The following is a 16,237-nucleotide window of genomic DNA, read 5'->3' as shown; positions in this document are numbered from 1 at the left end:
TTAATTTCATTTCTTTATTATTTATTAATAAGCTTGTACAGGTTGGATGATTAGCTCGTAACCCCCAGACTTATACCCCGGGTCTGGAGGGTGTTACAGTTGGCATCAGAGCTGTAGGTTTGGTCCCTGAAAACAAGAACATTAGGATTAAGATAGGATAGAGAGATCACATAAGATAGGGATATCAGATTAGGAAGAATAGTGTTAGGATTTAGGTCAGATTAGAATAGGAAAGTATAAATCTTAGAATTGTTTAGTGACCTTTTCTTTTCTTTGGTATATTATTAGATGGCTTCTTCGTCAGAGCGGACTGAGTCAGACCCAGTAGCAGCACCAGTACTAGCCCCAGCATCAGTGCAGATTTTTCCTCCATTGCCACCACCTCCACTATTACCATTTGGACCAGCACCAGAGATACCACCTCCACTAGAGGTACCAGACTTTGTTGATTATTTCCCTTATGTTGAGCCAGAGATGCCTGACTTTCCACCTTTGGAGTTTCCGATGTTTGATGTTCCTGATATGATTGATCTTCCACAGTGGGATGATTTAGAGCCGCAGATTCCAGTACCGCAGCCTGAGATTCCAGATATTCCACAGATAGAGCCAGAGGCAGAGCCACCAGTGTATGCACCTATGGAGCAGCCAGTCTTATTTCCTGCCCCTTTAGCTATTTATGCCCCTATTCCTGGAGTATATCAGTTTCCACAGCAGGAGTTTATGGATGAGATAGTTATCGGTGGGCCGTTACCTTCTCGAGGTTCTAGCACGGATCTTAATGAGCATCATACAGTTACTTATCAGCATTTTCAGGAGGAGAGAGAGGAGAGGGTTCGATGGCAGACCCAGTGCAGAGAGATCCTTGGATTGTTTGAGAAGCAGGCAGATGGTCCCGTCCGAGCATTACGATCAGATTACATACTGAGGGAGAGATTACGTCAGATTCACCGAGTTAGTTCTCAGCAGCTTATGGATCTGAGACAGCAGGATATTAGTGCAGAGACAGCATATCATAGAGCATTGGGACTTACCGAGGCAGTGCTAGAGGCATTGCAGGAGGAGTTGAGTCATGTGCCACCAGGGTTCTGAGTCAGGAACAGATGAGACAGTGACTTCAGAGTATAGATGTACATAGAGGCAGCGTAGTATGACCTAGTGAGTAGTGTGTATGTGTGTACTAGTAGTTTAACCTGTAGTAGGTTTTGACCTGTAGTAGTAGTATGACTTGTAGCCCCGATGACTTCCAGCGGAGCGAGACTTTTTGTATCAAGCATTTACACCTGAGGCTGGTGTCATATATATATAAACTGAACTTTTCAAATTTCTTTTATTTAAATTTCAGTCTTTCCAGTTTTACAGCATTTACTTTCATTTTACTGCTTTACAGTCTTTTATACTATAATTCCTGTTGAAAAAAAAATAGAAAAGGATAACCATTTTATTTAACTGTTTATATTTCTAATTTTTATATTCAGCAACTGTTTTCTTTATATAAATCATGTTAAGTAATACCGGATAAATTGTTTTTCTTACATACTGTCAATTATTTATTAAACTGTTAAATAAATATCATCTGTTTTATTATCAGAAGAAGATGGCACCAAAAAGAAAGACTAGGGCTGAGACCTCTAACAATAATTCTGAAGGCCAGACTAATGAAACCATGAACCAAATGTTCCATCTGATGCAACAACAGATGGTAATGATGCAGCAGCAGATGCAGCATCAGCAACAGCAGATACAACAACAAATGTTACAACAACCACCTCGTCCTGAGCCTCAACCTGTTGTTACTTTTAAGCAGTTTCAGTCAGTTAAACCTCCAGAATTTGATGGGTCTACTGATCCTATTAGAGCTACCACCTGGTTAAAGGAAATAGAGAAAGCTTTTGTACTAGTAAAGGTAGGTGAGGACCAGAAGACTGATTTTGCTAGTTACTTATTGAAAGGAGAGGCAAATTATTGGTGGGAATCTAAAAAGGCTTTAGAGGGTGAAGAAGTTATTGCTTGGGATAAGTTTAAAGAGTTATTTTTAGAGAAGCATTTTCCTCGCTATGTAAGGAATCAGATGCAGATAAAGTTTTTAGAGCTGAAGCAGGGAAGTATGTCTGTAACAGAGTATAAAGCCAAATTCAATAAATTGGCCAGGTTTGTTCCGGAACAGGTGGACACTGAAGGGAAATGAGTGCAGAGATTTCAAGAGGGATTACGACCATGGATACGCGGACAAGTTGCATTTTTTGAATTAGCAACATATACTGTTGTAGTCCAGAAAGCTTTGATCATCGAAGGGGAAAGTGAAAGGTCTCAACGAGATAGAGGACAGGGAAGTTTCCAAGACCGTTTCAACAGAAAGCCAGGATTTCAAGCCCGGGCAAATCTGAATTTCAAAAGGATAGGACAGGGTACACAAAAAGCAGGTAATCGTTTCCATGTCTCCAACCAGCAGGGAATTGTTAAGGTTCCAGTGTCGTATTGTAAAACTTGAGGACGCAAGCATACCGGCGTATGTATTAAAGCAGAGGTGATATGTTTCAAATGCAAGCAGAAAGGGCACTACTCTAACGAATGTTCGACAGGAAAAATAGCAGAAATCACTTGCTACCAATGCGGAAGGAGAGGGCATATCGCTAGGAATTGTAAAGGACCAGCAATGGCAGCCAGTATTCTGAAAGTATTGGCATTACCTCCGCCACCGCCGCCAAATCAACCCAGAGCAAGGACTTTTAACATGACCATGAAAGAAGCAGTACAGAATCCAAGTGTGATTGCAGGTACGCTTTTGGTGAACTCCGTAGATTCTAAAGTATTAATTGATTCTGGAGCTACCCGTTCATTTATTTCTGAAGAATTTCTTCATAAGTTACATTATGAAATTGAATGGTTGGGCAAGACGTTAATTATAAAATTAGCAAATGACAACCAAGTTCTGGTAGATCGAGTATGTCCTGCGTGTGTTGTAGAAGTAGCCGGACATCATTTTTTTGTAGATTTAATTCCTTTTAAGCTAGGAAAATTCGATATCATTTTGGGAATGGATTGGTTAGAATGTCATAAGGCTCGGATAGATTGCGCGAATAAGAAAGTTGAATTGCGAACTACGGAAAATGCAATGGTAATATTCAAGGGCGAAAAGCAGCAAAATAAATTTCTCACTGTAGTGCAGACCAAACGATTGCTTCGACAAGGATGTGAGGCGTACATAGTTTACGTGTTAGATACTGAAAAAGGAAGTCCTAGAATAGAAGACATTCCAGTTGTATGTGAATTTCCGGACGTCTTTCCAGAAGAGCTTCCAGGGTTACCACTAGATCGAGAAATCGAGTTCACGATTGATCTAGCACCAGGTACAGAACCAGTTTCGAAAGCTCCGTATCGAATGGCTCCAGTCGAAATGAAAGAATTGTCAACGCAACTGCAAGATCTCATAGACCGAGGCATTATATGACCTAGTGTATCCCCATGGGGTGCACCAGTGTTATTTGTGAAGAAGAAGGATGGCAGCATGCGATTGTGCATCGACTATAGGGAATTGAATAAGCTCACTATCAAGAACAAGTATCCTTTACCGAGAATCGACGATTTGTTCGACCAGCTAAAAGGAGCTGCATGGTTTTCGAAGATAGATTTACGCTTAGGTTATCATCAATTGAAGATTAAAGCTGAAGATATTCCAAAGACTGCGTTTCGTACGAGATATGGGCATTACGAATTTCTTGTAATGGTATTCGGTTTAACAAACGCGCCAGCTGTATTCATGGATTTGATGAACAGGATATTCAAGAAATATTTGGACAAGTTCGTGATTGTATTCATTGATGACATCTTGATTTACTCCAAGACAGAAGAAGAGCATGCAGAACACTTGAAGATAGTTTTGGAAATTCTGAGGAAAGAGCAATTATATGCAAAATTCTCAAAATGTGAATTCTGGTTAAGGGAGGTACAATTTCTAGGGCATATCATCAGTAGAGAAGGCATCCAAGTTGATCCACCAAAGATTGAAGTTGTGTTGAATTGGGAAAGACCAAAGACGCCGACAGAAGTTCGAAGTTTCTTTGGATTGGCAGGATATTATCGAAGATTTGTCAAAGATTTTGTGAAAATAGCAACGCCGCTGACCAAGTTAACCTGAAAAAGTGAAAAGTTTGAATGGAATGATAAGTGTGAAGAAAGTTTTCAAGAGTTAAAGAATCAGTTGGTGACCGCACCAGTACTTGTACTGCCAGACGATCAAGGAAATTTCATCATTTACAGTGATGCTTCGTATCATGGGCTAGGATGTGTATTGATACAACACGGTAATGTCATTGCATATACTTCGAGACAACTTAAATCCCATGAGCAGAAATATCACACGCATGATCTGGAATTGGCAGCGATCGTATTTGTATTAAAGCTTTGGAGACATTATCTCTACGGTGAAAAATGCGAAATCTACACGGATAATAAAAGTCTGAAGTATATCTTTACGCAAAGAGAACTGAACATGCGACAACGTCGATGGCTGGAATTGATTAAAGATTACGATGTTACAATCAGTTATCATCCAGGAAAAGCAAATGTTGTAGCAGATGCGCTAAGCAGAAAAGAAAGATTGAATCGGTTAACTTCATGCGAAGAATTGGCCAAGGAATTCGACAAATTGGAAATCGAGATTCGTATTCCCAATGAATCTGCAGGAACTATCTACGCTATGACTTTCCAACCGGAGTTGTTAGAAAAGATTCGCCGTTGTCAAGATAAAGTGATGAGTCAAGATGACGACTTAACGGGAGAAGAGATCACAACTCAGAAAGATAATGAAGGAATTTTACGCTTTGCATCGAGAATCTGGATCCCTAACGTGGCAGAATTAAAAGAAGAAATAATGCGGGATGCGCACAATTCGAAGTATTCCATTCATCCAGGAAGCACAAAAATGTATCGCGATTTGAAGGAAAACTTTTGGTGGCCGAATATGAAGAAGGAAATAGCAGAATGGGTGAGTAAATGCTACACATGCCAGCGAGTTAAAGCGGAACATCAACGTCTGAGTGGGTTATTGCAACCGTTAGACATTCCCGAATGGAAATGGGAACATCTAGCGATGGATTTTTGTGGTAGGACTACCGAGGACTAGGGCAAATCATGATGCGATATGGGTAATCATTGACAGACTTACAAAGTCGGCACATTTTCTACTAATTAATGAAAGATTTTCGCTCGACAAATTAGTGCACATGTATCTCAAGGAAATTGTGATGCGACATGGAGTTCCAATATCTATTGTATCGGATCGAGATCCTCGTTTCAATTCAAGATTTTGGAGACAATTTCAAGAATGCCTTGGAACAAAATTAAACATGAGTACCGCTTATCATCCGCAAACCGACGGGCAAAGTGAAAGAACTATTCAAACGATTGAAGACATGCTACGAGTTTGTGCAATCGATTTTGAAGGCAGTTGGGATGAGCATCTACCCCTAGTGGAATTTTCTTATAATAACAGCTATCACGCCAGCATTGGAATGCCACCGTATGAAGCATTATATGGGAGAAAATGCAGATCACCAGTGCATTGGGATGAAGTTGGAGAACGTAAAATTTTGGGACCAGAATTAATTCAGCAAACGAAAGAAAAGATTGAACTTATTCGGAAACGACTCGATGCAGCGCAAAACAGGCAACGCAAATATGCAGACCAAGCAAGGAAGAATATGGACTATCAGGAAGGGGAACACGTATTACTTAAAATATCGCCATGGAAAGGATTGACCAGATTTGGCAATAAGGGTAAATTGAAGCCACGATACGTCGGACCATTTGAGATTTTGAAAAAAGTAGGAAAGCTTGCATACGAATTAGCGTTACCGCCTCATATGCAACATATTCGCAATGTGTTTCACGTTCAATGCTTAAGCGATATAATCCTGATTTTAGGCATGTAATAGAGTATGAACCGATAGATATCCAACCAGATTTGTATTTTGTAGAACAGCCGGTAAGAATTTTAGATCGGCGAGAGAAAGTGTTGAGAAATAAGTCTGTATATTTAGTGCGAGTATTGTGGAGAAACCCAGTGGTTGAAGAATCAACCTGGGAGCTTGAAAATGAAATGTTAGAGAAATACCCACTTTTGTTTTCGTAGAAGATTCTGAGGACAGAATCCTATTAAGGGGGGGAGAATGTAACGACCGGGAAATTTACGTTGTATGATATCATATTTATAATAAAATATGTGTATTAATATGTCATTTATATGTGATTAAATGTGTTGAGTCATTAAACCTTAACTGCTATGTGTTACGTGTTATCTGTTTTGATCCAAATGTGTTTTGGACATTTATTGAGTGTTTTATTGTAAGTTAGATATCTTATATCAAAACCCGTACAGCTCAAAACCATGTTTTAAAAGCCCGTATTTCAAACAAAATCATTGGCCCCATTTTGCCAAAAATGCCCTATACCATATCGTTATTCTGAACCCCTAGACGTTTTACAAATTGACCTTTTTCGCGAAAAATGGCTTTTCCGGGCCCCTTCGGGTACCAAAAACCCCACAAAAATTACATTTTTATTTTTATATGATCATGAAATTATCATATATCATTTTTCTTTGCATTTTTGTAATATTCACAATTTTTGGGAATTTTTAGCATTAATTTTGTATTTATTGGATATTTAAAAATTCAATATTAATACCCAAAAATAATAAAAATTGGGGCCAAATATTTTTATTAGGAGTATAATTAGCCCCTTAATTTTATTTAGGGGTATTATTTTCATAAATATAAATATCAGATTTGTTGGTAATTAATCAGTTAATTATAATTAAAAATCAGAAAAAAATAAAAAGAAAAGAAATTAGAAAGTGTGGGTGAGAGTTGTGTTCTTGAAGAAGCTTGAAGATCAAACGGTGATTGCTGGAGATTTACTAAACCCCTGATTTTGCTCGAGTAACCAAATTAATCCTCTCAGAGAGACGAATCTATTGATATCAACAACATCAACTGAGGTTGGTTAAATTTTAAAAATCGAATTTTGATGTTCTTGGCATGAATTTCGATTTTTGATTTTGAAGAATCGTTTGATTGTTTGGTTAATGTAGTTAGTTTTGTTGTAGTTCTAGGAGTAATCAGGTATTTTTACTTTGATTTTACAACCCCCAAATCGATATGTCAAGTTCTTGGGTTTTACTATTTTGATTTCATTTTTTTTAAGATTTATAGATGTTCTTGCTTATGATTGATGATAGGAAGTGATTGTAGAACTTTATAGCTTTAATTTGGCATAGAAATCGGATTGTTTGGTGTTGGATTTCGCGAAACCGAGCTCGCCGGCCATGGAGTTGATGTCGCCGGATTTTGAATCGATTTTCGCCGGGGAAGATGAGACAGCGGGTGGTTAAAGTGATGAACGGCGGGGATATGCAGCTGGGATGGTAACAAATTATTTGGCAGCAACATCGGATCGAAACTACGCAGTTTTCCCCAGAATTGGACTCGCCGGAATCGGACTCCGGTGGCCGGAACTCCGCCGGGTTCTGGAAACGTGAAGAACACCGGCGGGTGTTCTTGCCAACCCGGACCTGACCCGGTTGGGTTTTAATGCAAACCCGATTTTGATCCACCCAACCTCAATTTCATTTTCCTGAAACTGTTTCTGAGTTTCTAATTAGTTACTTTTATTTTATAAATTAGAAATTAGTTTTAATAATTCTAATAATTAGCTAAAAAAATTTGTTTTGAATTTTGAAAAATAATATTATTAATTTCTGAATTATTTTATTAATTTATAAATTCGAATTTAATTATTTAATTATTTATCTAATTATTTATTAGTTATCTAATTAATTAATAATTAGGTAATTAATTGGTAATTAGGTAATTAATTAAAGATTAAATAATACGAGTAACTCGTATTTATGCGAGTAGTGATTCGATAATGAGAATTATTATTCGAGCGTTAGTTATTCGAATAATATTGCAGTAATTGTTCGTATCGTATAATTAAATACCGATAATTAATTGATTAACGAATCGTTTAAATTCCGATAATAATATATTAATTCGGTAGTATTCGAGAATAGTGCGTAGCTCGTATTTATACGAGTGTTTAATCGATGAGTTGTAAATATTTGCAATAAATTGTGATTAATCCTAATAATTAGGAATTAATTATTTTAAATTAGTAAATAATTATCTATTAATTATTTATTAGTTATTTATTTATTAAATATTTAAAAAGTGATTAATTATTTCAATAATTAGTCACATAATGTTCGATAAATCATAACTTCTTCATTTTAACTCCAAAAATTATAAAAAAATTATTTTTGACTTTGATTTTCCTTAAATAATTATTTAAAAATTATTTTGGGATTTAAAAATTAGCAATAATTGTTTATATTGAATTATCAGTGTTTAATTGATAATAATTCAACCGTTAGTCCGAATTGAGCGAAACGAAAGCCTGTTGACTCAGAAAAATGAATTCTTTTCACTAAAAATAATATGAAGACCTAATTTCTTCTCGAAATTAGTTGATTTTATAGATTGCTTGATTAACAGTCGAAATGCGTGCCGAGACGAGTTCGAAAAATTCCGGAAAAATAGGAAATGAAGCAGAAGGTGATCAACGGAGCAATCAGCGAATTGATTTCGATTCTAAAAATTATTTTAACTATAAAAATGATTATGTACTTATGTGCTTATGTGTATTATGTGGTTAATCGAGTCTTACTTGTTTATATGTAATATTCGAGTTGGTTATAAACGTATGGGTAAATAGTAAGAACAAAATGAAGTCGATTTAAGGTACGACAGAAGTACAAAATGACTTAACCAATCTATTTTGCTAACAGAAACTAAGCCAGCAAGGCAGGTCATGTAGGGGATAGACAGAAGTGATTTAATTGCAGTAAGTCGCACAGAAGGCAAGTTTCTCCTCTGTTCTATTTACCAGAATAGTGATATTCTCTTCAGATTCTTATTACATTTGCATTACTTTAACTCCTTTATTCCTATCTCAGTTCGATTCTTGAATTATTCTTTTCATTTGAATTTATTATTCATATTCCAATTATTACTCATAATTATTAATATATTCTGGTGATTAGAATATATCAAAGTATACCGATTGTTTCGGTTGCTATTCCAGGGACTGGATAACATTACTTTTGGGGATTAAGGTTACTTAATCCTAAGGACCGGAACATAACCGGATCCTTGAGATGGGCCGTAGTGCCTGGGTGCCCGACGGGATCTATAGTGAGATATAGATCTGCACTGTATCCTGGCTGATCAGCAGGGTATAGCTGCGAACTTGAGTCCAGTGTAGTTCGTTTGTATTCGCCAGCAATGGCCTTCTTTTGATTCTTATAAGGTTATATCTTTGCAGATAAACCTGGGATACGGATTCAGTTATATTGCTTTAACATTGTATATATTTTGTAGACTTGTTGAGCAATTTTGGCTCACCTTTTTTTGTTGTTATTCACCTTATTGTTTCAGTTAAGAAGGAATATGAAACCCGTCAGAACACGAGTGGTAAAGAAGCGGGTCAAGCCTCGGGATCCTCTTATACCCAAGGTGTTGATCCCTATCCAAGAAGAAAGCTTTGAGTTTCCTGAGCAGGTGGAGTGTTGATAGATAGTATGTGTGCTTGAATAAAAGCTGAACTTAGTTTAAAATGAGTTAGACAATGGTTTGTAATAAAGAAAGTTTGTGAGATTCTGAATGTTGGTTTGTAATAAAAGTAGATAGTGGTTCTTGTTTTCATACTTCAGCCTAGAAAGGTCCTGGTAGTTGTTAAGGGGTTTAATTTCATTTCTTTATTATTTATTAATAAGCTTGTACAGGTTGGATGATTAGCTCGTAACCCCCAGACTTATACCCCGGGTCTGGAGGGCATTACACTGGTGCTCCACATAACCCACAGAAAGCCTTCGAAAGGAAAAAGTACGGAATGGACAACTGAAAATAGTCTTCTCCTGATCTTCTGGAGCAATGCAAATTTGATTATAGCCTGAATAGCCATCCGGAAGACAATAGTACTCATGCCCAGCTAATCTGTCAAGCATCTGATTAATAAATATTAGAGGGGAATGATCTTTTCTTGTGGCCTTTTTTAGGTTCCTGTAATTAATGTAAACTATCCACCTCGTGACTGTTTGTGTAGGGATAAGCTCATTCTTTTCATTAGCTACCACAATGATACCACCTTTTTTTGGCACACACTAAACTGGGCTCACCCATGAACTGTTAGAGATTAGATAGATGATCCCAGCATCTAGCCACTTGAGGATTTCCTTCTTCACAACCTCTTTCATGATCGGGTTTAGCCTTCTCTGTCGCTCAACAGAAGGCTTTCTTCCTTCCTCTAGCAGAATTTTGTGCAAGCAATATGATGGGCTGACTCCCTTGATATCTGGTATAGTCCAACCAATTTCCAATTTGAATTCTCTAAGAATTCTCAAAAGCTTCTCCTCGTCGCTACCTGAAAGGTGAGATGCAATAATAACAGGAAAAGTAGATGCATAAACTAAAATCGCATACCTCAGATGTCAGGTAAAGGCTTAAGCTCAAGAGTAGGCGCTTCCTCAATAGATGGCTTGAGGCGCTTTGGAGAACTTTTCATCTCCTCCAATCCAAGAGATTCAAAAGGCATATCCATCTTTCGCTTCCATGGAGAACCTTAGCAATCGATCGAGTTCAGAATTGACCACAGAATTGACCATCTCCATCTTAAAACACTCCTATTTTCCATGGGGAATTTCATGGCATTGAACACATTAAAAGTTACATCATGATTCATCACTCGCATGGCGAGCTCACCTTTCTGCACATCTATCAAGGTTCGGCCAGTAGCCAACAAAAGTCTTCCCAAGATTATGGGAATCTTCTTATCCTCCTCGAAATCAAGAATTACAAAATCAGCAGGGAAGATGAGTTTATCCACCTTGACCAAGACATCCTCCACAATACCTCACGGATATGTAATAGAACGGTCGGCCAACTGCAAAGTCATATAAGTGGGCTTTGGATCAGGCAAGTCCAACTTCTTGAAGATTGATAAGGGCATCAGATTGATGCTTGCTCCTAAGTCACATAAACACTTGTCAAAACACCTTCCCAATTGTGTAAGGAATAGTGAAGCTTCTAGGATCTTTAAGCTTCAGAGGCAATTTCTGTTGTAGCACCGCACTGCATTCCTCCGTGAGAGCAACGGTCTCCAAGTCTTCAAGATTCACTTTCCTAGAGAGAATACCTTTCATGAACTTCGCGTAACTAGGCATTTGTTCAAGAGCTTCAGCGAAAGATATGTTGATGTGAAGTTTCTTGAACATCTCCAGAAACTTCGCAAACTGGTTATCCAACATTTTCTTTTGCAGCCTCTTAGGAAAGGGAGGTGGAGGATAGATCTGTCTCTCCCCTGTATTACCCTTAAGAGGAGTGTGCTCAACAGTACTCTTCCTTGGTTCTACTTCTGCTTCCTTCTGCACGTCTTCTTCTTCAGCCTCTACTTCAGATTCTGAAGTCTTAGCTCTTTTAGGATTTGCAACCTTACCAGACCTCAATGTGATTGCCTTAACATACTCCTTAGCTTCCTTCTTGCCTGGCTCTTCAGTATCGCTTGAAAGTGTGCCAGGTTGATGATTCAGTAATACATTAGCAATTTTCCCAATCTGATCCTCGAAGGTCTTGATAGAAACAGCTTGGCTCTTGCACATGAGCCTCAACTCCTCCAATTCAGATTTTTCCTTAGCTTGCGGTAACTGCTGAAGTTGAAGTTGTTGCCTAGAGGCATATTGCGGTTGCTGAAAACCAGGAGGGTTATACTGCTTTACTGTGTATGGCTGATAAGATTGTTGCACCGCATTCTGATTGTTACTCCAGCTGAAGTTAGGATGATTGCGGTTATTTGGATGATAAGTGGCTGGAGCTTGCTGCTGTGATCTCTGAAAGTTACTCACAAATTGAGCTGATTCGCTAGAAATAGCACACTACTCAGTTTCATGTGCCCCCGCATAAAGCTCACACACGCTAGTGATTTGATTAACTCCATAATTAGCCAAAGAGTCCACTTTCATCGTCAAAGCTTGAAGTTGAGCAGTTATAGCAGTAGCTGTATCCACTTCCATAATTCCTGCTACCTTGCCCTGCAACATTCTTTGTGTAGGATTCTGGTATTCATTAAGTGCTATAAGCTCAATCAACTCATAAGCTTTATTATAGCTTTTGGCCCATAAGGCTCCACCAGACGCTGCATCGAGCATAGGTCTAGACTGTGCGCCTAAACCATTGTAGAGGCAATTTATAATCATCCAATCAGGCATGCCAAAGTGTGGGCACTTCCTTAGCATCTCTTTATATCGATCCCAAGCCTCACACAGAGATTCTCCAATTTGTTGTCCAAACTAAGTAAGAGCATTCCTGGTTGCAGCAGTCTTGCCATAGAAAATAATTTCGTGAGAAACGTTTGAGTAAGATCCTCCCATTTGGTGATAGATTCTGGTGGTAGAGAATGTAACTAGCACTTTGCTTTATCCCTCAGAGAGAATGGGAAGAGTCGCATCTTGATAGCATCTTCAGTCACCCCATTGAACTTGAAAGTGTTGCGGATCTCGATGAAATCCCTGATGTGCATGCTGGGGTCTTTTGTAGGAGAACCCCCAAACTGAACTGAGTTCTGTATCATCTGAATCGTTCTCGACTTGATCTCAAAAGTGTTAGCCGAGATGGCTGGTTTGATGCTGCTCGACTGAATATCATTAATGTTAGGCTGAGAATAGTCCATCAATAGGAATTTCTGCTTGATCTCCCATCACTACTAAAGCTGGCTTGTAATAACCCCAAAATTTTGGACTTTTTGTAACCCTTATGAATAGTGATTTTGCTGATTATGCTGAATAAGAAAACTTTTCATACCATACTTTGTAGGGGTTCTTTTTTTATTATTCTGAGATCTTATTAGTACTCTATATGGTATATAAGTGTATGTAAAGAAAATATAGAAAAAGAAAATATGCAGAAAATTTAAGCAAGACACAAAATTAAAATACAAGTTTGGGAAAAACAAAAAATACAAGAAATAATACATGGGAGTTTGAAGAACCGGAAGAAAAATGGAAAAAGGTTTGGAAAACTCTAAAAAAGACCTAGGGTTTTTTAGAGGGAGAAGAAGAGAACTCAAGGAGCAAGAAATGAGAAGTGGGGTGAAGTGACTTACCTCACTTACTTATATAGGCAACAGGAAGAAGGTAAAGGGGTAAAAAAGCCCATAAACACAGAAGTTCAAAGGAAAAGCTCAAGATTGGAACATTCCAGAATACTCTTGGGAATTCCGAAGAAATCTAAAGAGAATATATATATATATATCCAAATAGAATTTGGAAAAGGCCCAATTCAAGGCCCAAATCCAAATAGAATTTGGAAAAATTAAAGGACCAATTCACAGGCCCAAATCCAAATAGAATTTGGAAAAGGCCCAATTCAAAACCCAGACCCAAATAGAATTTGGAAAAGTAAAAAGCCTAACTCAAGGCCCAAATCCAAATAGAATTTGGAAAAATAAAAGGACTAATTCACAGACCCAAATCCAAATAGAATTTGGAAAAGGCCCAATTCAAGGCCCAAATCCAAATAGAATTTGGAAAAGTAAAAGGCCTAATTCTAGGCTCAAATCCAAATGGGATTTGGAAAAATTGAAGCCCAAATGACTAGGATCCAGGTCGAATTTCTGGTCGTAGATCCTGCTCGTTTATGTTCGAACAGGAGCCAAGAAATGGCCACAAATTCGACCAGACCAGGTCGTTAATTCGATTAAGATCCAGGTTGAATTCCTGGTCGTAGATCCTGCTCATTTGTGTTCGAACAGGAGCCAAGAAATTTTCAAAAATTCAACCAGAATCCAGGTCGTTAATTCGACTAGGATCCAGGTCGTGGATCCTGCTCGTTTGTGATCGAACAAGAGCCAAGAAATGGTTAAAAATTCGACCAGAATCCAGGTCGTTAATTCGACTAGGAGCCAACAAATGACCAAAAACTCGACCAGAATCCAGGTCATGAATTCAACTAGGATCCAGGTCGAAATCCTGGTCGTGAATCCTGGTCATTTATATTCGACCAGACTCCAGTAGCTGGCCAAAAATTCGACCAGAATCCAGGTCGTTAATTCGACTAGGACCTGGGTCGAATTCCTGGTCGTGGATCCTGCTCGTTTGAATTCGAACAAGAGCCAACAAATGACCAAAAACTCGACTAGAATCCAGGTCGTGAATTCGACGAGGATCCAGGTCGAATTCCTGGTTGTTTATATTCGACAAGACTCCAGTAGCTGGCCAAAAAGTCGACCAGAATCCAGGTCATTTTAATGACTAGGATCCTGGTCGAAAAAAGCTGTAAAATTGAAAATTAAGAATGAATTCTGAAAATTCCTGAAAAATAGAGAAAATCCCAAAAATTATGGGAAAATTCCTGGAAATTAAAGAAAAATGCCGGAAAATTCCTAAATAATAGGAATAAGGTAAGAAAAGTAATAGGGAGGTTCCAAAACAAACCCGAAGCCACGTACAAGGAAAATTATTGTAAATGTGTAGGTCGCTCCACACTTTACGCAAAAACGATACCCTGTAAGGGAATAAATAAACTTAACTTCTGCGAAATCTTTTACGATTTCCCAGAAGTTGGGGGGCAAATGATAGGCGATAAAATAAACCCTGATTACGTCATAAATATTGTATTAATTACACCTAGGACTGTAAGGCCTATTAAAGAAGGTCGTATGTCTGACATTCAAACCAAGAAGGTTAACACATTGATTAAGCCCAAGAAGGTTAACAAATTGATCAGGCCTGATGGAACAAAGAAAGCCCAATAACCCTGAATATTAATTAATTTCACAATTAATTAATAGGGGATAAATCAAATGATCAGTAAAGTCCAAATAAGGACACAATTCTTTGGAGATTGGCCTCCAAGAAATCTCATAGGATAAGGAATCAGTTTCCTACTTTCTAGGACTTCAAAGTCCATTATAATTCAGAGACTTTTCCACCAAGTGTCCTAACCTTAACCTAATTCAAAGGCATCCCATGCCCATATAAAGGGTCTCACCCCACAAATCAAAACTACGTTTTTGATTTTATCCTTGGAAATTAGCAAGGTACGTAGGCATCTTGTTAAGGCAGATCGAGTCACGAAACACAAGAGCAGTCAAATCGAGTTTCGAAGCTCACGAACCCTAGTAACAAATACAGTAACTAGTACCTTAAATTTTTATCCATAACAAGGTTGGAGTCATTCGAAGCAGTTATCAGGATCAGTGTGAAGACCTCAAAGATTCCTAGTAAAGTTAGTTATAGTTGGTAGAAGACTTAACAGTGATTTGTACGGGTATAATACGAAGGCCTGAGAGCGGAACTAGTAATCTCTGAACCAGACCCTTGCACTAGACGTTAGTGATCCGTGAAAGGAAACGGAGTATTATTTTTAGAAATACTTTTAAGTGGTTTTTGTACTCGAGAAGATTGGAAATATTTTAAAGTGCAAAGACCCATAGATTAGAAGGCTTGAAGATACACAGGAGTATAGCTAAAAGATTGAGAGAATTAATTCAAGGACTACAGCCCGAGAATTTACAGGATTTATTTATTCAATAGCTGATTTTTTATTAAATGAATAAATGAAATTCAATTCATTTATTTATTTAATTTTATATCAACAATTGATTTTGAATAAATAAATTTATGTTTGATTTTTATTTAAATAAATAAACAAATGAAGTCCAATTCATTTATATATTTAATTTAATATCAATTAATTTTTCGAGCCAGCCAGCCAAATTATGCATGCAATGTTTGAATGTTGTTTGTTTATTAATCAAACAAAACAAATCAAGTGAGTTTGATTATTCAAGAAATTGGCAGGTTGCTCAGATTAAAAGAAATTAGGGTTGATTATAAATCAATATGGCAGCATGTTTGATTTTATGTTTTGGTTACTTGCAAGCTGGTGGGACCCAGGTGAAAATCAAAACAAAAGAAAACTCAAACAAATTGCAAACAAGTAATTAAACTGGAAGCTATTTATTTGGGTGCTGTGACGAACGCGTGGAGTACAGTCTGCTGAGTTCATCTGTTTGTTCAAGGCGCGTGCAAGAAACGAATTGTCCTGGCTTCGTGGTTGCTGTGCTTTGTTTATGTCCGCGTGAAAGGAAAATCACAGGGTATAATTCACTCTACTGCTAATTCAAG

At 37.7% G+C, this 16,237-nt stretch overlaps 1 non-coding gene across 1 annotated transcript; it reads left to right on the top strand.

Moving 5' to 3' along the window:
- The first annotated feature begins 12,317 nt into the window (after positions 1–12,317).
- Positions 12,318–12,424, top strand: LOC141675410 (small nucleolar RNA R71). The gene has a single exon (XR_012556065.1). It is a non-coding gene; the product is annotated as a small nucleolar RNA R71 (small nucleolar RNA).
- Positions 12,425–16,237: the final 3,813 nt, after the last annotated feature.

Source organism: Apium graveolens, chromosome 7 (assembly GCF_009905375.1).
Source record: "Apium graveolens cultivar Ventura chromosome 7, ASM990537v1, whole genome shotgun sequence".
In the NCBI taxonomy this organism is placed as follows: Eukaryota; Viridiplantae; Streptophyta; class Magnoliopsida; order Apiales; family Apiaceae; genus Apium; species Apium graveolens.
This window is presented reverse-complemented; position numbering and strand designations above follow the sequence as displayed.